Genomic DNA, 24,560 nt, shown 5'->3' on the forward strand with positions numbered 1-24,560 from the left:
CCCTCAGTGTTGCAACTGCTGGACCCCGTTCACCATTGTGGGGTTCGACAGGCGACAGAAGCATTCCGCACCAGTCCTGTTCATAGCTTACTTGCTGAGGCTGGGGTTCCTCCGCTCCACATTCGGCGTCTACAACTCTTAGCCAACTATGCTGCCCACGTTCGTTGTTCGCCTCATCACCCTAACTACCGTCTCCTTTTCGCTAATGCGGCAGTCCATACCCCACACCGGCGGCCTCGATCAGGCCATACCATTGGGATCCGTGTTCGGTCACTCCTTAGAGACCTCGAGTCTTTGCCTCTTCCATCTGCTTTTCAGGTCCACCCACATACACCACCCTGGTGTATTCGTCGGCTGCAGTTTCGGCTGGACCTCTCACAATGGCAAAAGGATTCAGTTCCTCCTGCAGTCTTGCGCCGCCAATTTCTTGCTCTCCTCGACGCATCCCGCGACTCGGAGGCTATCTATACAGATGGCTCGATGGTTGATCGCCGTGTGGGGTACGCTTATGCTCATGCGGACTATGTAGACCAGCGCTCCTTGCCGGACGGCTGCAGTGTTTACACCGCAGAGCTAACAGCCATTTTTCGTGCCCTTGAGCGTATTCGTACCAGCACTGGAGAGTCTTTTGTCATTTGCAGTGACTCTCTCACTAGTCTACAGGCTCTTGACCAGTGCTACCCACGCCATCCCATTGTTGTTGCCATCCAGGAGTCCGTTCATGATCTTGAACAGCGTGGACGTTCAGTGGTGTTCATATGGACCCCGGGAAACGTTGGGATAGCGGGAAACGAACACGCTGACAAGTTAGCTAAAGAAGCCACCCGCAAACTGCCGTTGGAGATCGGCCTCCCGGCAACTGATCTCCGATCGGTGTTACGCCGTCGGGTCTTTGGGATGTGGGCAGACGAATGGCGCACTCTGTCTGTACCCAACAAGCTGCGGCGTGTAAAGGAGACCACGACCGTGTAGGGTTCCTTCATGCAGGCCTCTCGCAGGGATTCTGTTATTCTCTGTGGGCTCCGCATTGGTCACTCTTAGCTGACGCATGGTCATCTGCTGCGTCGAGAGGACCACCCTCATTGTCGCTGTGGTGAAGCCATGACGGTGGCCCATATATTGTTGGAATGTCCTCGTTTAACCCCCCTCAGGCGAACTTTTAATCTCCTGGGTGATTTATCATCTCTTTTAGGTGACGATGTCTCTATGACAGATCGTGTTTTAAGTTTTATTCGAGCAAGTGGCTTTTATAGGTCCCTCTAATTTTATTGCGTCACCCTCCTTTGTGCTGTATTTTTACTTAGTTTTGTGTTGTAATTCGACTCCACCCTAATCTTTTAGGCTGGAGGTTTTAACGTGTTGCAGAGTGGCTGGCTCATCCTATTATTTTCGTGATCAGCCAGCCACAGTCCTTTGCTGTGCCGTTTTAAGTCCTTCTACCTTTGTTCTCTATGTTGCTTTTGTTGCTGTGCTCCGTTTTCCGTGTTGTCTTACCATTGACCATGGGGCTTTTCTTCCCCCGGAATTTTTATTTTAGTGCTTCGCCTGACTGGTGGATTGTTTCACTGTGCTCTGTGTTTTTATGAAACAAGCGACCGATGACCTTTGCAGTTTGGTCCCTTTAATCTTTAAACCAACCAACCAACCATCAGTTGGAAAATAATAAATTTTATTTAAACCGAGAAGCTTTGATCCACGAATCATATGGTTTTAGAAAACTCAGCTTTCCCTTTTCTCACATGACATACTGCGAACTACGGATGAAGAGCAACAGACGGATTCCATATTTCTAGATTTTCAGAAAGCGTTTGACATGGTGCCGCACTGCAGGCTGTTAAAGAAGGTACGAGCGTATGTAATAGGTTCGCAGATATGTGAATGGCTCGAAGACTTCTTAAGCTTTATAACCCAGTATGTTGCCCTCGGCGGCGAATATTCATCAGAGACAAGGATATGGTCAGGAGTGCCCCAGGGAATTGTGATAGAACCGCTGTTTTTCTCTATATACAAAAATGATTTGGCGGACAGGGTGGGCAGCAGTCTGCGGTAGTTTGCTGATGATGCTGTGGTGATTGTAGGGACATACAAGACAAAATTTCTTATTAGTTTTATGAATGACAGCTATGTCTAAATGTAGAAAAATGTAAGTTAATGAGAATAAGTAGGAAAAACAAACCTGCAATGTTCGGACAGAGTGTTATTAGCGTCCTGCTGGACGCATTCACATCGTTTAAATATCTGGGGGCAACGCTGCAAACCGATATGAAATGGGATGAGCATGTGAAGATTGCAGTCGGAAAGACGAATGGTCGATTTCAGTTTATTGGGAGAATTTTGGGAAAACGTAGTTTATCTGTAAAGGAAACCACATGTAAAACGCTAGTGCGACCTATTCTTGAAATTCCTATCAGCTCGGATTAAAGGAAGACATCGAAGCAATTCAAAGGTGGGCTGCTATTCCGGTTACTGGTAGGTCTGAACGACAGGAAAGGGATACGGAGATGCTTCAGAAACTCAAATGAGAATCCTTGGAGAGGAGGCGACATTCTTTTCGAGGAACACTGTTGATTTGATTATTTTCGAGTCGAACAGGAAAGGAAATGCCTTGTAGAGGTACGGGCCACCCTCCGCCATGCCCCGTAAGGTGGATGGCGGAGTATCGATATAGAAGTAGATGCAGAGTACCCATAACCTCTGTCCGTTCCCCTGCCCTCTTTGACAAAGCTTTTGGCAGAACGATGGTGATTTTTTCCACGCAAGTCTTTGTCTGGCATTGCTAATGATCGTCAGTCCGAATTCAAGCAGTGGCTGGGTTTAAACTCGGCACCAAGGATGTTTTGATCAGTAGTGAAAGACCCTATATCTATTCCAAGGGTAACAGGTTGTTTATGGTGGGAAAACAGTGCCAGGGTAGGTTTTTGTAAGGATTTCTCGATCACGAAGCCACCTTAGTACAAAGATGTGAAGTGTGCGGAAGTGAAGAGAGGTTAGTATGTGTTGATATTAGAAGACTTGTTAAAAAATTTAAAGAGACGGATAGGGCTTTTGGAGATGGTTTACTAATTTAAGAAGTGCTGATTACTTGCTAGCTGTTGAAGGATGGGTGGTGAGTAGGGTGGCGAATGCGGATTGTGGAGCAGAGAGCGTGGTATCGAAGGACTCGTAGTGAGTCATAAAATCTGAGAGGAGCAGATATCAAAGCAACATTAGCACACGTAAGAATGAGGCTGGAAGATCTTTTGCAGGTTTCAATGACCGTGATCAATGTACGATCCTCAGTTCGTCCTGTTTGTAGGTGTTTTTCGGGACAGAGTGTATGTGGAAGTTTCTAAGTTATTTTATATTTCATTAATAGCGCGTAAGGTAACAAGTTTCAGGAGACCAAAATATCTCGAAATATTTAGGATGGAAGCATTGTTTGATGCTGAGATGGGGTATGTGTTCGACAACCTGATTGAAGAGGACTAACAGGTTAGTAGAAGAGATTTATTGGGAATGAGTTAGGTTTTAGGAATCCCAACGTCTGAAGATATTCCATGGTCTAGTATAAAAATCAATGTAGAACATGAAGCTACGTGACATTGTGTGGGCCTTCAACAAGGACAGAGGGCTTTTCTTTTACTGACTCGTGACTTGGGCCAGGGGTTTGTTTCCACACAAGTACATCTTGGGATGTTGGTGTGTATGTCCGATTGTGGTGAACACTGATGGAAAGATCAAATTTTGAGTTGTCATAGTTTATGAAAATAGCTTCGAGGTTGGAACCAAAGATTTGGGCCTTGCTGATGTTCGCTGGAAACTGTTAATCTTTTAGGAGTGGGAAGCGATAAATACTTTGATGAGTTTGCTGGTAGTGAGGTGTATGTCTGTCAGCAATACCAGCGTTTCTTTGAGTGTAAGATATTTGGAATATCTCCCTGTAGTTGCCTGTGGTGTGAGAGAGCGTGTCCGTTTCTCTTGCAGAGGAAGGACTGATACAATCAGCGAGTTTCTTTCAAGAGGACAGTGTAAGTGCTAAAGGGGGAAAAACTGGAAGGGTACTGATGTTGTGTTGTGCAGCCTTAGAAAAAGTTTCTTGGGTGCAGAATGTGGCTAGAGGAGAGTCGTCAGAGATCTGCAGGACGACTGGATGGGTTGCAATTTGGGAATAAACAGAATTACAATAAACGGCCCAATTGCTATGGGAGAAGGCCAAGGAGGATGATTGACACAAATTATGTCGGGATTGGACCTTGAAATACGAAGAGAAGAACTCGAAATATAAAATAATCTATACTGCATTGGTGGTAGAGTAAAGCAACAATGCACCATCGTCTGGTACGGAGGTTAGATGACGCGGACATTTCCAGTCCGCTCAAACAAGTCTAGAGACCAGGGTATCACTACCGAGGTGATAGTGAAAGAAGTGAAAATCAATTATGGTTAGGTTTCGTCATCTTGCACGATATTTTTAACACGACAAAGAACCCTGCCTGCTGTGTTGCCGAACTGCTGACATCTATACGAATAGCCTGTCAAACTGAGGCAACACTGGAAGTATTTCAAATTTGTCAGCCCAATGTAGATTACTTTTTTAACAGCCCAGCGTGGGCGTATTACTAGGACCTCGACATGAAGGGACAAGGCACTCAATACATATAAGTGGATCCACCACCGCTGAAGAAGGTGAAGGCGTAACAGTCAGTGAGCAGAGTGATGCCGAGTGGTTGCAGGACTGCCAGGGGGTAATGGTAACAGATTATGCCCGTAAGAAACGTGCCGCCATGGGATTATACCACCGTAATATCCTCATGAGGTTATGAGAGGCCGTCAAGACGAAGAGTCGAGAGAAGCTGTTGAAGGCGCTGTTTCTAAGAAACTGTCTAAGGTCGTGTTTCTGGGAAGCTGTCCAAGGCGCTGTTTCTGAGAAGTTATACAAATCAGTATTGCTGAGAAACTATGCAAAGTGGTGTTTCTGGAAATCTGTCCGAGTTGGTATTTCTGGAAAACAGTCCAAGGTAGTGTTTCTGAGAAGCTATCCTAGGTTCTGTTTCTGGGAAGCTGTCCAAGTTGGTATTTTTGGAAAGCTGTCCAAGTTGGTGTTCCTGGGAAACTGTCGAAGGCAGTGTTTCCGGGAACTTGTCCAAGGCGCTGTTTCTGGGAAGCTGTCCAAGGCAGTGTTTCTGGGAAGCTGTCCAAGGCAGTGTTTCTGGGAAGCTGTCCAAGGCAGTGTTTCTGGGAAGCTGTCCAAGGCGGTGTTTCTGGGAAGCTGTCCAAGATCTGTTTTTGGTCCACAGCAATGCCCCAGTTCATTCTGTACAGGACGCAATCAAACATGCTGCTTCTTTGGTGCTACAAAGTTTTGCCTTATCTCCCATATTCTCCTAACATAGCGTCCACTGACTTCTTCCTCCACTGTGCCACCAGGAATTGTTTAAATGACGAAAAGGTGATTTTTGAGGTAGAATTTTCGTTGAGCCGCCAAACGGCAGTCTTGTACAACCAAGTTCCTTGGGAAAAACTTGTCATACTGAAAGGCAGATAAGCTCACTGGACAAAAAATAGTCACCTCATTGCGCACACACAGATCAGTTGTTAAGTCTTTACAGACGGTACAACCACACAAGCACAGTTTAAATGTCAGCATAAGGTAGTAGCAAGCAGTGACACACTTATGTTTCAAACGGACATCGTAAGTAAACTTTGGTAAATGTACGGTCGTGATAGGGCGCAAAAAGGGGAATCCTGTTTGAACTGTGCCCCTGGCTGAACGTTGTGTGAAGTGGCTGTATTTGTTGGTGCTTCGCGGCAGACTATCCAGTGCATCCAAAACAGTGATGTAACACACGTGGCCACAATACACGAGGTCAGGATTGTGTTCGGAAAAAATATCTTGATTGATGGAGACTAGCGATCGTTTCACAACTTGTGAACCAAAATCACTTATAAGCCCGACAGAAATTGCTGCGTGCAGTGAAGGTGAATGAAAGTCCATGCCCACCTGTTAGCGAGAGCGCATTCCTACAGGAACAAAATGAAATTAACATCTGTTGTCGGTCACCTCGCAAGAGGCCATTGATACCAGTGTCTATCAAGATGACAACAGCAGATTTCATCGAAATGTAGAAATATGTAATTGGTTTCCTGAACATTTCCCAGCACTATTACATCTAGATTCGTCTGCAACGTCATATGGCTTTAATCCTTTACAATATCTGTGTGACCTGTTGTAACACCGAGTAAAACACCGATATCAGCATCCCCGAAATTTGGTGAAATTCCGCTATCAGGTCCTCCGAGAGTGGCTTACCTATATGTGATATATCTGCGCAACCTAGTAGACTCACTTCCTAACAGAATCCAGGCGATTAGCGAATTACACGGTATTAAATCACGCTTGTAATAATTTCTCTAGGGTCCGGTGAGCTTATGTGGAGATGGACTAACATAATTGCCCGATTACAAGGTCATAGGTTGATTTTTTAGAGGTGATAATTAAAACGTTATGAATACTCCTAGCAATCAGGTATCATGTGGATGGGGAACCAAGTCGCCCTGTTGCATGTTTATAGAGCGATGCCACCGGGTCGTGGCCGAATGGCGATTTCTCAGAGGTGACTAACCGCACGTTTCTTTCACATTACATTTACCATTTCTATTGGAATACCATCACCACGAGGCACCTATCATCTCTTCATACCTACATACACCTCATATGGCTTTGCTTCCGGCATGTTATTGTATATATTATTAGTTACGTGTTTCTGATTCCTCTGTTCAATTGATGTAATGTTCCGCCCGAAGATGTCCGTTGTATGCAGCTCTTCACAATAGTCTATCATGTTTAAATCTCTTCGTCTCTACATTAATGTTGCAACCTACATGCAACTGAACCATCACACTATATTCCAGCACTCATATTCGTTTACAGATCTTACTCTTCACACTCTTCCGTTGACAAATCAACTATTCATTGCTTTCTCACGATGTTATCAACGTATTCCTTCTTTTGCCAAGTTGTGCCATTCACCTCTTCTTCCTAATTCCATGCAATGCTTCTATGTTAGTTACTAGATCTACCTTACTCGAACTATCCATCTAATCATCATTCTTCCCTAAAAATTATTCATATTGACTCTACCGTTTATCTTCAGTATTTCACTTCTATATGACGATAACACCAGACGGTTACATCCAGGAAAGTTCCAATCTTTTCTTTTCTAGAAAATCTTCTCTTAGTATACCAGTTTGCCTTTTGAGTTTTCTTCACTTCTCCTGTCATGAATTACTGTGCTGCATAAAGAAAAGCTCTTATACTGCATTAATCGTCGCATTTTCTAATCTCATTTTCGCAGCAAAACCTGAATTAATTCGATTACACTCGATTACCCCTGTTTTACTGCTAATTACGTTTAGACTAAACCTCATCAAGATACTATTTATTCTGTTCAACTGATGTTGTAAGTCCTTTGCCGAGTCTAACAGGATTCCTTTGTCATAGAATTTATCTTTAGTGTCATTCACTGCTTGGTCTATATATAGATGAAATGTCATGTGGGATAGGCTACAACTCTCACTCTGTTCAGTACTAATACCCTCCTTCCACGTCCTTCGACTCTCAGAGCTACTGTATGGCATCAGTACAAGTTGTAGGGTACCTCTCACTCCATGTATTTTATCTTTAATGACTACTGATTTCCAAAAACGTTCCGAGTGTTCTGTTCCTCTTTCTTCAACTTGTACAGGGTGGTCAGAAGCAGTTTGAAAAGCTTGTAAAGGTGTTGCAGGGAAGGCTGTGCCGAGAAATAATTGTTAAGAAAAAAATTCTATACCTTGAGCCGTTTCCTAGTTAATTAGCATTGAAGTTAGCGGATAAGGCCCTTACGCGTGCAAATTCAAGCGGGTTTAGAGATGGTAATTGTCAAATTAATTCTGTAATTGTTTTCGTAGGTCTCCGTTCCAGATTTATTCGAGAGTGTGATGCTATGTCTTCGGACTCAACAAAAGTTGTAAATTATAGTTTTCGGTTCACACTTATTTGAATGATGCTAGATGTAAGAGGTGCGCGCTGCCTTATCGAGTATCTAATCCGTTTCTTTCAACAGCCTTCTTCCTCTGCCTTTTGTGTTCTATGAAGTGCTTCGTGCTATTCCTCTCTTCGGATTTTCCAGTCTTTTCACCGGAGTCAGGTACCCAAAATTTGACCACGCATGTCATAGAACTTTGGCTTCACATAATTCTTCTTGTGACAAACCTCCTGAGCAGCACTTACTGCGTGTACCTACTCAGATAATTACTCACTTCAGATGTTTTTTGCTAGGAAAGAGCCACTGCTACACCTTCTAAGACAGTTTTCTATCTCAATAGTGAAGATATTTGGGTCTTTAACAAGTAATTCGAAGATCGTTAGCAAAATAGTAAATACTTTATATAGTGCGATTTTTTAAATTATTGTCTGAAAATAATGGTAAGTACTTAATCACTGTGATCAATATACGGGAGCGACATCAAGTGGAATAGCAACATCAGTGAAGTACTACGATTCATCATTATGGTTACCTTACCTTATTTGGTCACGCTTTGGCAACCTTTTCGCATATAAAGGAAATTGATCTTCAGCACTAGAGTATGCAGTGAAACTGCACTTACGTCGACAATGGGAAGTGGGTAATTTATTTTTGTGGTTTAGTCGAGGGCTCTAGTGTATAAAAATTACCAGATAATGTAGTTTAAAAAAGAAAGAAAGAAATAGCGCAGGCAGGTTGATGTAAGCGATTAAGTTTTAAACTGAGTTCCAGAGCTTTATAGCTGGACAACTGACTTATACTAAACAACGTTCGTAAAGTGAGACATGGTGATTTAAATAAAATGAATACTATATATGGTGAGGAGCAGTACCTGAAAATTGCTAATCTGAGCCTGGAGATAGTGGACAGAAGTTGTAAATAGCGAATAACGGCTCGGTCGAAGATGGGAAAATACGTCAACCTGAAGAGAAAGAAACTGGAAGTACTAGAGACAACAAAACCCTGACAAACATTTTGTCACAGGCGTTGCAAAAACGGAAAGAAAACAACCGCGAAACACAAAAGATCTATGTGTTTCTCAAATTAATGGGAAACGGAGAAAAATTTCTCGCATCACCGGCTGTCGCTGTGTGTGGAAACGCCTGGAGACATGTACCGTCTTAATTTATTGACATGTGGTAGAAACTGCAGCTCAACTAACGCCTGATATCCTCCGTATCTTAGTAAATTGCCGCCGAACTGCTTGGGAAGACTTTTTACTAGGTCTAGAAATGACTTCTCTAGTTCGACGGCTGCTTAAACACGTGCTCAAAGGAATCCTCTATTTTGGCAAAAATTAGTATGCTTTATGGACAGCTTGATTGCTTAGGAGATAATCACAATATTTTCCAAACAATGCTATCCAATTGTAGATTTTCACACAGGAAGCACAGTAATCTCTCTCGAATTTGAGTCTGGTAAAACCGTAATACAATAAAAAACTTCATCACTGAGTGAAGATCATCGTAACAGAAATTAGCAAACAAAGTGATTATAACAATACTTCAACTACGTGAAACACACAGACCTACGATTATGTAGCAAATGAAATATAACTGTGTACCTAGAAGGAAGATTTGTGTTTAATGGTTCAAATGGCTCTGAGCACTATGGGACTCAACTGCTGAGGTGATTAGTCCCCTAGAACTTAGAACTAGTTAAACCTAACTAACCTAAGGACATCACAAACATCCATGCCCGAGGCAGGATTCGAACCTGCGGCCGTAGCGGTCTTGCGGTTCCAGACTGCAGCGCCTTTAACCGCACGGCCACTTCGGCCGGCTTGTGTTTAATGCCCTGTCCACGAAGAAGCCATTAGAGACGGAGCCCAAGCTTGGATTGAGGTAAAATAGGAAATAAACCGACCGTACCTTTTCAAAGGAACCATCACGGCATTCGCTTTAAGAATTTAGAGTTATCAAGCCAAGTGAAACATGGGGAAGGAATACAACAGAATATGAATGCGGTAAGCTAGTAATAAGCAAAGAAGAGGAGCCTGAAAGGTAGGAGGGATATGTAGAAAGAATATACGAAGATAATTTCGCCAAACGGGGTGCGAAAGTGGAGGAGGACGAGATGGATAAAGCGGTTTTATGGGAAGGATTAGACAGAGATTTGGTGAGTTTAAAGTTGAAACAAGATGCGTCTAACATAAGACAAGCCCTCGAAATGATTAAGATGCTTGGGAGTTCGGAGACACAGCATCACCCTCTCGAATAATTCGGGACGGACCTCTACGAGAACAATTGTGGGATTAATTTGACAACTAATCCTTCAACTGAATAACATACAGTCCTGCTTAACAGAATAAATAAAGATATAGATAACGCTATCGATACTACTTCAGAAAAGGTAAAGTTCCTTGATATGCGATACTAATTACAAGTATAGCACTGGAAAGATTTATAAAGAAAAACGAAAATAGACGGATAGTTTACATTTCCAAACAACAGTTAAAATGATAATTGTTGAAATTATGAAAAGCAACCTTTCTTTAGTATGATTTTTGTTTATTTATTGACACAATCACTTTTTTATGAAACAATCACAACTGATTTGAACCACACTGGCCGTCCTCAGATGCTACAAAAACAATAAAGCTTATATGAAAGAGTAGGTTGAAGTTCAAGACATTAGTCAGGAAGAATCAATCCGCAAAGAAGTGGGATACGGAAGTACTAAGGAATGACGAGATACGTTTGAAGTTCTCTAGCACTATAGATACAGCAATTAGGAATAGCGCAGTACGCAGTACAGTTGAAGAGGAATGGACATCTCTAAAAAGGGCCATCACAGAAGTTGGGAAGGAAAACATAGGTACAAAAAAGGTAGCTGCGAAGAAACCATGGGTAACAGAAGAAATACTTCAGTTGATTGATGAAAGGAGGAAGTACAAACATGTTCCGGGAAAATCAGGAATACAGAAATACAAGTCGCTGAGGAATGAAATAAATAGGAAGTGCAGGGAAGCTAAGACGAAATGGCTGCAGGAAAAATGTGAAGACATCGAAAAAGATATGATTGTCGGAAGGACAGACTCAGCATACAGGAAAGACAAAACAATCTTTGGTGACATTAAAAGCAACGGTGGTAACATTAAGAGTGCAACGGGAATTCCACTGTTAAATGCAGAAGAGAGCAGATAGGTGGAAAGAATACATTGAAAGCCTCTGAGGGTAAAGATTTGTCTGATATGATAGAAGAAGAAACAGAAGTCGATTTAGAAGAGATAGGGGACCCAGTATTAGAATCAGAATTTAAAAGAGCTTTGGAGGACTTACGGTCAAATAAGGCAGAAGGGATAGATAACATTCCATCAGAATTTCTAAAATCATTGGGGGAAGTGGCAACAAAACGACTATTCACGTTGGTGTGTAGAATATATGAGTCTGGCGATATACCATCTGACATTCGGAAAAGCATCATCCACACAATTCCGAAGACGGCAAGAGCTGACAAGTGCGAGAATTATCGCACTATCAGCTTAACAGCTCATGCATCGAAGCTGCTTACAAGAATAATATACAGAAGAATGGAAAAGAAAATTGAGAATGCGCTAGGTGACGACCAGTTTGGCTTTAGGAAAGGTAAAGGGCCGAGAGAGGCAATTCTGACGTTACGGCTAATAATGGAAGCAAGGCTAAAGAATAATCAAGACACTTTCATAGGATTTGTCGACCTGGAAAAAGCGTTCGACAATATAAAATGGTGCAAGCTGTTCGAGATTCTGGAAAATGTAGGGGTAAGCTATAGGGAGAGACGGGTCATATAGAATATGTACAACAAACAAGAGGGAATAATAAGAGTGGACGATCAAGAACGAAGTGGTCGTATTAAGAAGGATGTAAGACAAGGCTGTAGCCTCTCGCCCCTACTCTTCAATCTGTACATCGAGGAAGCAATGATGGAAATAAAAGAAATGTTCAGGAGTGGAATTAAAATACAAGGTGAAAGGATATCAATGATACTATTCGCTGATGACATTGCTATCCTGAGTGAAAGTGAAGAAGAATTAAATGATCTGCTGAACGGAGTGAACAGTCTAATGAGTACACAGTATGGTTTGAGAGTAAATCGGAGAAAGACTAAGGTAAAGAGAAGTAGTAGAAATGAGAACAGCGAGAAACTTAACATCAGGATTGATGGTCACGAAGTCAATGAAGTTAAGAAATTCTGCTACCTAGGCAGTAAAATAACCAATGACGGACGGAGCAAGGAGGACATCAAAAGCAGACTCGCTATGGCAAAAAAGGCATTTCTGGCCAAGAGAAGTCTACTAATATCAAATAGCGGCATTAATTTGAGGAAGAAATTTCTGAGGATGTACGTCTGGAGTACAGCATTGTATGGTAGTGAAACATGGACTGTGGGAAAACCGGAACAGAAGAGAATCGAAGCATTTGAGATGTGGTGCTATAGACGAATGTTGAAAATTAGGTGGACTGATAAGGTAAGGAATGAGGAGGTTCTACGCAGGATCGGAGAGGAAAGGAATATGTGGAAAACACTGATAAGGAGAAAGGACAGAGTGATAGAACATCTGTTACAACATGAGGGACTGAGTTCCATGGTACTAGAGGCAGCTGTAGAGGGCAAAAACTGTAGAGCAGAGATTGGAATACATCAAGCAAATAATTGAGGACGTAGGTTGCAAGTGCTACTCTGAGATGAAGAGGTTAGCACAGGAAAGGAATTCGTGGCGGGCCGCATCAAACCAGTCAGTAGACTGATGACCAAAAAAAAAATTAAAACCTTGGAACAACTAAAAACGTTTAGTAGGTCCACTTGTGAGCTACGTAATGTGCTATTAAAATAAGCCTACTTGTGGGGTGGTAAAGTGTTATTAAAATAAATGCGGATCATACTTAAGAGCGGCATTTAATGAATGAATGTTCATGTGTAGTCAGACTGAAATGTATTGCGAAAAATCAGGGAATTACATACAAGCAAAAAATTGTACCTTTCTTTCCCTACTCTTTGCAATGGATGCGTGCGTTATCGGTAGGACAATGTTAACTTTTGAAAACCATAAAATATGACATATACACTCCTGGAAATGGAAAAAAGAACACATTGACACCGGTGTGTCAGACCCACCATACTTGCTCCGGACACTGCGAGAGGGCTGTACAAGCAATGATCACACGCACGGCACAGCGGACACACCAGGAACCGCGGTGTTGGCCGTCGAATGGCGCTAGCTGCGCAGCATTTGTGCACCGCCGCCGTCAGTGTCAGCCAGTTTGCCGTGGCATACGGAGCTCCATCGCAGTCTTTGACACTGGTAGCATGCCGCGACAGCGTGGACGTGAACCGTATGTGCAGTTGACGGACTTTGAGCGAGGGCGTATAGTGGGCATGCGGGAGGCCGGGTGGACGTACCGCCGAATTGCTCAACACGTGGGGCGTGAGGTCTCCACAGTACATCGATGTTGTCGCCAGTGGTTGGCGGAAGGTTCACGTGCCCGTCGACCTGGGACCGGACCGCAGCGACGCACGGATGCACGCCAAGACCGTAGGATCCTACGCAGTGCCGTAGGGGACCGCACCGCCACTTCCCAGCAAATTAGGGACACTGTTGCTCCTGGGGTATCGGCGAGGACCATTCGCAACCGTCTCCATGAAGCTGGGCTACGGTCCCGCACACCGTTAGGCCGTCTTCCGCTCACGCCCCAACATCGTGCAGCCCGCCTCCAGTGGTGTCGCGACAGGCGTGAATGGAGGGACGAATGGAGACGTGTCGTCTTCAGCGATGAGAGTCGCTTCTTCCTTGGTGCCAATGATGGTCGTATGCGTGTTTGGCGCCGTGCAGGTGAGCGCCACAATCAGGACTGCATACGACCGAGGCACACAGGGCCAACACCCGGCATCATGGTGTGGGGAGCGATCTCCTACACTGGCTGTACACCACTGGTGATCGTCGAGGGGACACTGAATAGTGCACGGTACATCCAAACCGTCATCGAACCCATCGTTCTACCATTCCTAGACCGGCAAGGGAACTTGCTGTTCCAACAGGACAATGCACGTCCGCATGTATCCCGTGCCACCCAACGTGCTCTAGAAGGTGTAAGTCAACTACCCTGGCCAGCAAGATCTCCGGATCTGTCCCCCATTGAGCATGTTTGGGACTGGATGAAGCGTCGTCTCACGCGGTCTGCACGTCCAGCACGAACGCTGGTCCAACTGAGGCGTCAGGTGGAAATGGCATGGCAAGCCGTTCCACAGGACTACATCCAGCATCTCTACGATCGTCTCCATGGGAGAATAGCAGCCTGCATTGCTGCGAGAGGTGGATATACACTGTACTAGTGCCGACATTGTGCATGCTCTGTTGCCTGTGTCTATGTGCCTGTGGTTCTGTCAGTGTGATCATGTGATGTATCTGACCCCAGGAATGTGTCAATAAAGTTTCCCCTTCCTGGGACAATGAATTCACGGTGTTCTTATTTCAATTTCCAGGAGTGTATTACAGCACTATTTAAATAAGTTGTACGTAAAATATAAAAATAGATTACATCAACATCTCCTTCAAACTCCGCAAGACACATAACGGTGTGTGGTGCAGGGTACTTGTGGTACCACTGGCTGAGAGCTCCTTCCCTGTTCCAGTCGCGAACGGCGCGTGGTAAGAATGATTGTCGATAAGCCTCTTTATTATCTCTAATTTCTCGAATTTTCTCGTGGGAGGAAGAAATATATTGTCCGAGTCTTCCCGGAAAGTGCTGTCTCGAAATTTCAATAGTAAACCTCTCCGTAATTCACAATGCCTCTCTTGTAGCGTCTGCCACTCTAACGTTCTCGCGCCAACTAGACGATTCCGTGACGAAACGCGCCGCTCTTGGTTGTATTGTTTCTATCTCTTCTGTCAATCCGGTCAGGATCACAGAGTGATGAACAATACTCAATAATCGGTTGAAAACGCGCCTTTTGTCGATGAGCTACATTTTCTTAATCCTCCACGGGTCGCGTCGTTGTATTTTGTACAACACCTACCACATTTAAACTTCCCATAGTTTCCGATTAGTTTCTGAACGTCAACAATTCGTCGCGACAATACTCTTCTTTCCGCTTGCGCCACATCACATATATGGAATGCTACACGCGACCTGTGGAGAGTTAAGATTCTTCCTATGAATCTGTCTGTCATTTGCTTTCCTACTATTTGTTTTATGTCGCCATTCCAAAAAAAATGGCTCTGAGCACTATAGGACTTCTTTGGTCATCAGTCCCCTAGAACTTAAACCGAGCGAGGTGGCGCAGTGGTTCGACACTGGACTCGCATTCGGGAGGACGACGGTTCAATCCCGCGTCCGGCCATCCTGATTTAGGTTTTCCGTGATTTCCCTAAGTCGCTTCAGGCAAATGCCGGGATGGTTCCTTTCAAAGGGCACGGCCGCCTTCCTTCCCCATTCTTCCCTAATCCGATGAGCCCGATGACCTCGATGTCTGGTCTCCTTCCCCAAAACCAACCAACCAACCCTTGAACTTAGAACTACTTAAACCTAACTACCCTAAGGACATCACACACATCCATGCCCGAGACAGGATTCGAACCTAGGCTATAGCGCCTAGAACCGCTTGGCCACTCCTGCCGGCTGTCCATTCCACTTAATGTCGCTCTGGATAGATATTTTATGGTAGATACTGTTTCGAGCAGTTTGTTATCAATAGTATAGTTATAAGGTAATGGAATTTTTCTCTGTGTGTGAATTATGTTATATTTGTTTACGTTCAGCGTCAACTGCAAGCCTGCTTTGCAGGTCATTCTGTAAATCGATACTGTCTTTTGGCGTAACTGTTTTCTTATAGTCAACCACATCACCTGCGAATAGTCTTAAACAGCTTCCGACGCTTCCTTCTACATCATTTATATATACATTGTAAACAGTACGATTCTACTACACTTCCTTGGGGTACTTCGAAAATTACATCTGCCGGTTTTGTTCCGTTAACAGTGACGAGTTGAGTTCTATCTGCATGGAATTCTTGAATCCAGTCGTAAATCTGATCCGATACTCGATCAGCTCGTTTTTTTCGCTAAACGGCAGTGTGGGATGGTATCAAATGCCTTCCTGAAGTCGACTAACACGGCATCAAGCTGGGTACCTTTGTCCTCAGCGCTATGGATCTCATGGAGAAACAGAGCGATCTGAGTTTCGCAAGATGTTCATTTTTATAGAGAAGTTTTTCATTCTCCAAAGACGTCATAATCCTTGAGCATAAAATATGTTCCATAATTCTACAATATACTGATGCCAAAGATATAGGCCTACAAGCATGTGAATCTATGACCCTTCTTGGAAACGGGAATGACTTGCGCTTTCTCGCAGTTGCTATGTACTCTTCGTTGTTTCAGCAATCTACTATATACTGCCCAGAACACGGGTGGCTAAGTTCTTACACATAATCTTGCATAATCCTTATAGAATCCTGATACTTTTCCACTACTAAGCGATTGTAGTTGCTTTTCTACTCGCGGTCGGTTATCTCAGTATCTGCCATTTTGATGTTCGCACGACGATTGAAAGGAGGGACCGTGTTCCGATCTTCCGCAGTGTTATCAGTTTCGAAATGCCGAATTCACTATTTCGGCCTTCTCTCTGTTAACCTGCGCTCCGGTGCCAGTATGGCCCCTGAGTGTATAAACTGAGGATTTCAAACAGCTCATTGATGTATGAACTGAGGATTTCAAACAGCTCATTGATTTTACGTAAGACCAAAACCTCTTAGTGGTTTTACTCAGATCGGTTGACAAAAAGTTACTTCCAAAGTCAGTGAACAGTTCTCTCATTGCTCTCCTTACGCTCAGTTTGGTTTCGTTGAGCTTTTGTTTCTCAGTAAGGTTCTGTCTTTAAACCAAGGTAGATCTTTCCCACTCGTCAAGACCCTGCTCGGAACTCACTTGTCTAAGACATATTGAATTACGCATTTGAACTTTTTTTCCATTTTTGCTCCACATCTTCGTCCTCATGACTGAATATTTGATACTGACTGCTCAGATATCCTTTCTTTCAGGGGTCCTAGTTCTGCAAGGTTCGCAGGACAGCTTCTGTAAAGTTTGGAAGGTAGGAGACGAGATACTGGCAGAAGTAAAGCTGTGAGGACCGGGCGTGAGTCGTGCTTCGGTAGCTCAGATGGTAGAGCACTTGCCCGCGAAAGGCAAAGGTCCTGAGTTCGAGTCTCGGTCGGGCACACAGTTTTAATCTGCCAGGAAGTTTCATATAGTTCATTATTTAACCTTTAATTAACCACTGGTTTTTGCTGATTAACTTCTTACCGAAATACAAGCAAAAAAACCGTAAAACGCGACCAAAAAAAGACAGATTCCATAACATTCCGCCTTCTTTTTCGTTCCGTCCGTAGGTTGTACTGTTATCTTTGGATATCGGCCTTATAATCCAGCTACTTTACGCAACTCCGGCTTTGAGCCATTTTTAAGCGACAGTTGCAAAATGCCATTATTTACATTGAGAAAATATTTCACTGAAATGCCAACAAATTACATAATCAGAAATAACAGTACAATTTTTATGTCTATAATATTTCTAATAAGCTCTTACAAAATAAAAATGTAGTTACTAAGTTTGAAAAGATATTTTAAATATGTTAAGAATATATTTTTTTTAATTACATTTTTCGATTACGTAGATCTTCTATGCAGAAGCCATCTCCGAGAAAAGCGATAACTTTGTCTCAGAAGCTGTTGCCCTCTTAGTACCTGCTACAGAGGATTAAGAGGAATCAGTTGCCGAGGATGATCAAGAAAAAAATGAAGATGAACAAGAAGCAACAACAAGAATAAGAAAAAATCAATTTTTCTTATTTATATGCAGTTCTTGTAATAAAGACAGTAATAGAGCAGTTTTGAAATGAATTTACCATAAAAAGAATAAATGTTCACCGAAACTATTTTTTGGCCACTTCATTAATTAATTGCGCTTTGTTGGATCCGGCATTTTGAATTTTTCAATTTTGGGCGTAATAATTGCTATCAGAAGGGTCAGAAACCCAATTATATCCATTTTTGGCCGCATTAGAGTATATTTTGCGAAATTGGCCAGGTTTTCAAGATTATGGCCCACTGTTACTCGGTGTATCCGGAGTGGATAAGAAAGAATGGAGTAAAAGGCATGTTAAAACAGTTCAGCTGTTCGGGAATCGCCCGCGAAATTCAACGAAACAGTTGGGAATCACTCGATATCAACAGGAAGCTAAACAACAAGCTCTGTTTCCCCTTTTCCCCTAAATCTGGTCTGAAACCATATTAACGAGATTTATTGTTAACAGACCTTGCTGAAGATTTGAGGATCAAGTTTCTAGAGCTGGACCCCAAACATAAAGAAGTAGTCGTCTTAAATAGTGTGGCAACAAAAGAAATATTTCGAAGCTCTGCAGCAGCGTTGCCGTGGTCAAAAAACTGGAGAAAAATTTGTAAGAAACAAGATTATAGAAAATCTTTGTCGAAGGGGAGGCATAACTTGTTTCTTTTACTGTAGACGGAGGTGTAGAAATAAGAAACCGTATGACAGTGGAGGGGTCTCCAAATGAAGCTAACATTCAGTGATGAATAACTCGAATAAACAGCGAATTCAGCTTACATCAGGTATAAACAACGCAAAATATAAAAGTTTTATCATGTTACTTATTTCTTTAACTGCAGAAGACCATAAACGGTTGTCAGTCACCATTAATTTCATCAGTGTATTGATAACATCACATACATATGAAATATGAGAGGGGATAGGGTTAAAAAGGATACAAGAATGAATGGATGTGTGTGAGAAATGAGGAGTGCAATACAGGGAAGAATAGAATGAGGGGAAGAGAAAAAAGAGAGAAAAAGGGAAAAGGGAAGAGAGAATTAGTCTGATTAACGGCTCCTAGCATGTCATTAACCCATAAAAAATGATCGTTAGTACCGTTTTCCGCTTTAGTAAATTGGCTAAACTCTTCTGTTTTGCGATACGAATGGAAAGTTTCAGGAAGTTTCGTCTAAAGATTATGGATTGCAAAACTGGCACGCGCCGACCACTGTGCATCAACTGAAAGTGGGTTTCAGCTAACGAGGAACATGATTATTTCATTAGCACGCGGAGAAGCGTCCAGTGCCAAAAGCAAGCAGTTTATACTAGTTCACTGGCGAGCGACTGGAGTAGCAAGTTTTATTTACTGTAAACGTTCAAAGGATACTGAGTAAGTTAATGAATAAACTAGTAGCAATATTATACGCTTATTGGGTTTTTATGGTCCATGTCTTTACGGGTTATCGACCTAAGGAAAGCCAAAAATATTTTACAGCAATACCAAATTTAAAAGTGAACTCAGACGTAATCACTGATGTGAAGCAAAAAGAATATCTTTTTACTATGAGGTAAACTATTAATCAACTTATATTATGTCTATGACCACCACACATAAGTGTTGTAACTCATTCACATTTCATTGAAACGTAACATGACATAAACTGGCCGAAGTTGTTGTCTCACTGACTCATTTCTGTTCCTTTCCAAAAGTTTTTATTTCTTTCATATAAACTTCTTAATATAAATGAACAAATGAGCTTCATGAATTATTAAAGTGTCGCTTTCGCATTCAGTAAACAAGTACTGACCAGTTCGATTGTGTGTAAAATGTAGTACCTGATTCACTGTAGACGTGGCAATTATTTAAAAATAAAACGACTATTAATCAAATTGCGTGCATATGGAGTATCGCCTCAGTTGTGTGGCTGGATTCGCGATTTTCTCTCAGAGAGGTCACAGTTCGTAGGGAGAGACGGTAAATCATCGAGTAGAACAGAAGTGATATCTAGCGTTCCGCAAGGTAATATCATAGGCCCTCTGCTGTTCCTGATTTACATAAATGATCTAGGTGATAATCTGAGCAGCCCCTTAGATTATTTCCAGATGACGCTGTAATTTACCGTCTAGTAAAATCATCAGACGATCAATTCCAATCACAAAATGATCTAGAGAGAATTTCTGTATGGTGCGAAAAGTGGCAATTGTCACTAAACAAAGAAAAGTGCGAGGTCGTCCACATGGGTACTGAAAGAAATCCGATAAACTTCGGGTATACGATAAATCGCACAAATCTAAGGTCTGTCAATTCGACTAAATACCTAGGAATTACAATTACGAGCAACTTAAATTGGGAAGACCACATAGATAATACTGTGGGGAAGGCGAAACAATGACTACGCTTTGTTGGAAGAAGACTTAGAAGATGTGATAAACCCACTAAAGAGACAGCCTACATTGCACTTGTCCGTCCTCTGCTGGAATATTGCTGCGCGGTGTGGGTTCCTTACCGGTTAGGATTGACGGAGGACATCGAAAAAGTGCAAAGAAGGGCAGCTCGTTTCGCGTTATCGCGCAGTAGGGGTGAGAGTGTCACTGATATGATACGCGAGTTGGGGTGGCAGTCACTGAAACAAAGACGGTTTTCTTTGCGGCGAGATCTATTTACGAAATTTCAATCACCAGCTCTCTCTTCCGAATGCGAAAATGTTTTGTTGCCATCCACCTACGCAGGGAGAAATGATCACTATAATAAAATAAGGGAAATCAGAGCTCGAACGGAAAGATTTAGGTGTTCCTTTTTCCCCACGCACCATTCGAAAGTGGAATGGTAGAGAAGTAGTATGAAAATGGTTCTATGAACCCTCTGCCAGGCACTAAAGTGTGAATTGCACAGTAACCATGTAGATTTAGATGTAGATGTGGGAAAGAGCACTACGTGTTCTCCAAGTGGTATAGGAAACGTTCTTAGTTGTGTAAAATACTTTTGTAGGTAACTGTTACACACATTCTAAGACAAAAAATGAGGCACAACTAAGGAATTATACGAGTGAGACCGAAATCGGTATGTGTGACGTAAATGCACAGAAAAGCAAATGATTACCGTTTAAAAGAAACTTGATGTTTTATTCAAGATAAAGAGCTGCACAAACTGAGAAAGTCAGTAACGCGTTGGTCCACCTCTGGCCCATACGCAAGCAGCTCTTAGGCATGGCATTGATTAACAGAGTTGTGAGATAGCCTCCGGAAGCATATCGAGCCAAATTCTGTTCAACTGGTGCATTAAACCGTCAGATTCCCGAGATGGTTGGGGGCCCTGCCCATAATGCTCCAAATTCTCCCAACTAGGGCAGATCCTGCGACCTTGCTGGCCAAGATCGTGTGTGGCAAGCACGAAGACAAGCAATAGAAACTCTAGCCGTGCGCGGGCGGGCATTATACTGCTGAAATGTGAGCCGAAGATAGTTTGCCATGAAGGGCCCCGGGTGACAACCAAAGTGATATCCTGTTGTGAAATGAAGTGGCACCCCGGACCATCACTCCTGGTTGTCGAGCGGCATGACGAACGACAGCCTGACAGGTGTCCCACCGCTGTCAGTGTGTTTCCAGACACGTCTTCGCCCTGGAATCTCATAATTGTTTTCAGCGATGAGTCCCGTTTCAATTAAGCCGATGACCAGCGTTAAGTGAAGAAGATGAAGAGGAAAGCGACACTGCAAGCCCGGTATTCGGTTTGATAAAGAAACTTGAAGTAGCCACTATCACTGAAATCCTGGAAAATGAAGAAATTATGCAAATGCCTTCCAAGGAAATTACTGATGTCGAACCAATTTATGAGCCTTTTGCTGATGATATAGCTAATGACTATGTACGTTTCGCCTACATCAGGAAGGTGAGTAAAAAAATTGAATCTGATCAGTGAAAACAATTATGCGTCACTTCAGAAGGGTCAAGGACAGTAACTATCTATTTCGTTATCAGAGATAGTGTGAACAACAAGGAGTAAAACACGAGAAATTCAAGGTCATATCGGAGTACGTTTGGTCTACCTTTCTAGAGGCAAGGGTTACTCCCGGGGTTGCGCATAATGTGACATAAGGCATTCGAATGGAAATGACTTGGACTGACGGATTTCAAAGCTGGATCTAGCTGTGTGTGGAATTTTAGGGGAATTCACAAGATTGTGAGTCGCAAAATTAAGCAGTTCGTAACGCACAAACATTCTCAAGTGTAAGAAGAGGTAGAGAATTCTGCGATTGCTTTTGGTATTGAATTCACGGACACCATCGTCCTAATAATTCTGCAGCTGAAATTTCAAATACCGATCAGTCTGGACATTCACAGACATCACACACTATCTAGAATGGGTGAACGAGACACGATTGTTGGAGTGCAGTCAGCGTCTGGAACATCACAGTCGTCTAAAATTCAGACAATTATTTCTGTGGAGAGTAGACTTTTTTTCTCCGCTGCTTATTGTCTTCCGTGAACCAAGTGAAAAATTTAGTCATCACGTGCAAAAGAAAATGAACTGACCTCCGAACGCATACATAACGGCTTCAGAATCAGGGAAAGTGGACCAGCATGTTATTGCACAATGGCGGGATAATTGTCTCTCTCCCAAAGTTGGGAAAAAACGTTGTTTGGCCCCAGATCCATTTTCACTCCATCAACAAGATCTGTTCGTACTTCCAGATAAACATATATAGATACCAATGACCCCACCTGGCGCAGCAATTCTTCTTTAAACTTTGGATATAAACTTCTTTTCGCCAGTGTAAATAGTTCACTAAGTGCTTTTCTGGGCATGTTTTGGTCGAAAATATTGGTACTGAACTCCACAGACGTACCACTATCATCAACCTTCAAGCACTTACCCATAATCAGTTCAATGTTCTCATGTCCAACAACATCATCAATCATGCCTGGAAGAAAGCTACATTCCAGTTGAATGTGATTCCTTTGTTGCTGCTGACAATGTTATCTGGAATACGGAATATTCAAGTTGCTGAACACCCAACTGCTCAACTGCGCCATTTATCCAATACTTGTATTGTCGTTTACATTTGTGTTTAACAGATTTCTACACTAAAACTCACTAACAGGCGTAATAATAGGTACGTACAGATAAACGGGAAAAATAAACAAATAATGATCATTATATTATAACTGTTTCCTGTCCTATCACCACTATCTAAAAGGCTCACAAACATGTGTAACTACCGCTATGAGCAGCTAAAATTGGTGCAGGAAGTAGCGACATAATAAGACGTCAAATTAATTTCATTTCAGTATCGGTGTTATACTTCGCGAATGTAACTTTCAATATGCATTAGAAGTTCTTTCAACATTGAAAGATTAATATTAATATTATGGTGGTCGAAAGCGTTTTGTGTCTTTAATACGAAAAAATACTAATTTCGGCAAGATTTCGAAACGATGCTTTTGTAAACACCACAGTACGGCACATTAAGGAATATCGAATTATTGATGTCAGGAATAAGAATGAGCCGTGATTAGAAAAGAATAGAAAAACGACGTCGTCTGATTGCACAGAAAGTGTATTGCCGAGGACGTACCATAGCATATCCTATAACATAGCACGGTAGTTACAATCACTATAAAACAGCAGCAAGTACTGATGAGACAATGTGGTTTGCCCTCCCTTCACGCGTCGAGGCTGGGACTCGAAAGACTGGTATCAACCATTTTCGGAAAGACTGTGGCTACGTCATTGCAATGTTTAGACGTTTACCTCTATGTGCGTGGCAATGAAGTTGCAAAGTCCTTCAAGATGCGCTCGCCGAAATACGTACTCTGTCGGTTAAGCAGGCAGTAACAATGATGTCAATCCAAACTTCTAGATATGATGGAGAAGAGCAAACTTATCTGCTTGAGATAAAGAGCCGTGCTCTGGAACGACTAGCTCGAAAGTCGTCATTTGTGCAATGTAATAAACTGATTTCTTATGATTTTGTTTGAAGATAAAGAAAATATCACCATAAAATTGATTGTAGTTTAAGATTAACCTAAACAACAATCATGTAAATGGCCAGTATGTTGCCATATTTTCTTTACAGATATGTTCCACACCTTAGTAAGAGATCTCAATTATAATCAATGGAACATGAAAATAATTGACAGACATTGTAGCCTAAAGAAGTTGGACCAACGTGAAACCGAATGAGTAGTGGGGACATGAAATATCAGCAGTGCAGTGTGGATCGAGCGGTTATTGCTTGTTTCTTTATGTAAGCATTTGTAAGACTGTGTATATCGTGTCTGAAAGATGGTGTGCAGTGGATCAGTCCCAGTGACACAGCACTGTACCGAAATCGGAACTAGCAAACTCGATTTTCACATGCATTCGAGCAGATGGAAACTGTAGAGAAACTGATGGACTATAAGGGACCAGGTACCTAAGTAGGAGACATCCACCGCATCTCTTTGTTTCCAAGACTGTTCCAAAGCTAAAGGGAGGAAAGTAAGTCTCACCGAGGAGGGTGACAAATTATGCGGATTCCGTCGTGGAAATATTAGGCCTTGCCTCAATCAGCTCTGGATCAACTGCATCCTTGAGAATCTCTACGCTCCAGTTGTGAAGGCCTATCAACACAGATCTGCAGTACTGTAAGTGACTGAGAAACGCGCTGCCCACGTTGTTAGAAGATACGTCATTTGATTTTTATGCGCGAACCCGGTGCCAAACGAC

Source organism: Schistocerca piceifrons, chromosome 6 (genome assembly GCF_021461385.2).
Source record: "Schistocerca piceifrons isolate TAMUIC-IGC-003096 chromosome 6, iqSchPice1.1, whole genome shotgun sequence".
NCBI lineage: Eukaryota > Metazoa > Arthropoda > Insecta > Orthoptera > Acrididae > Schistocerca > Schistocerca piceifrons.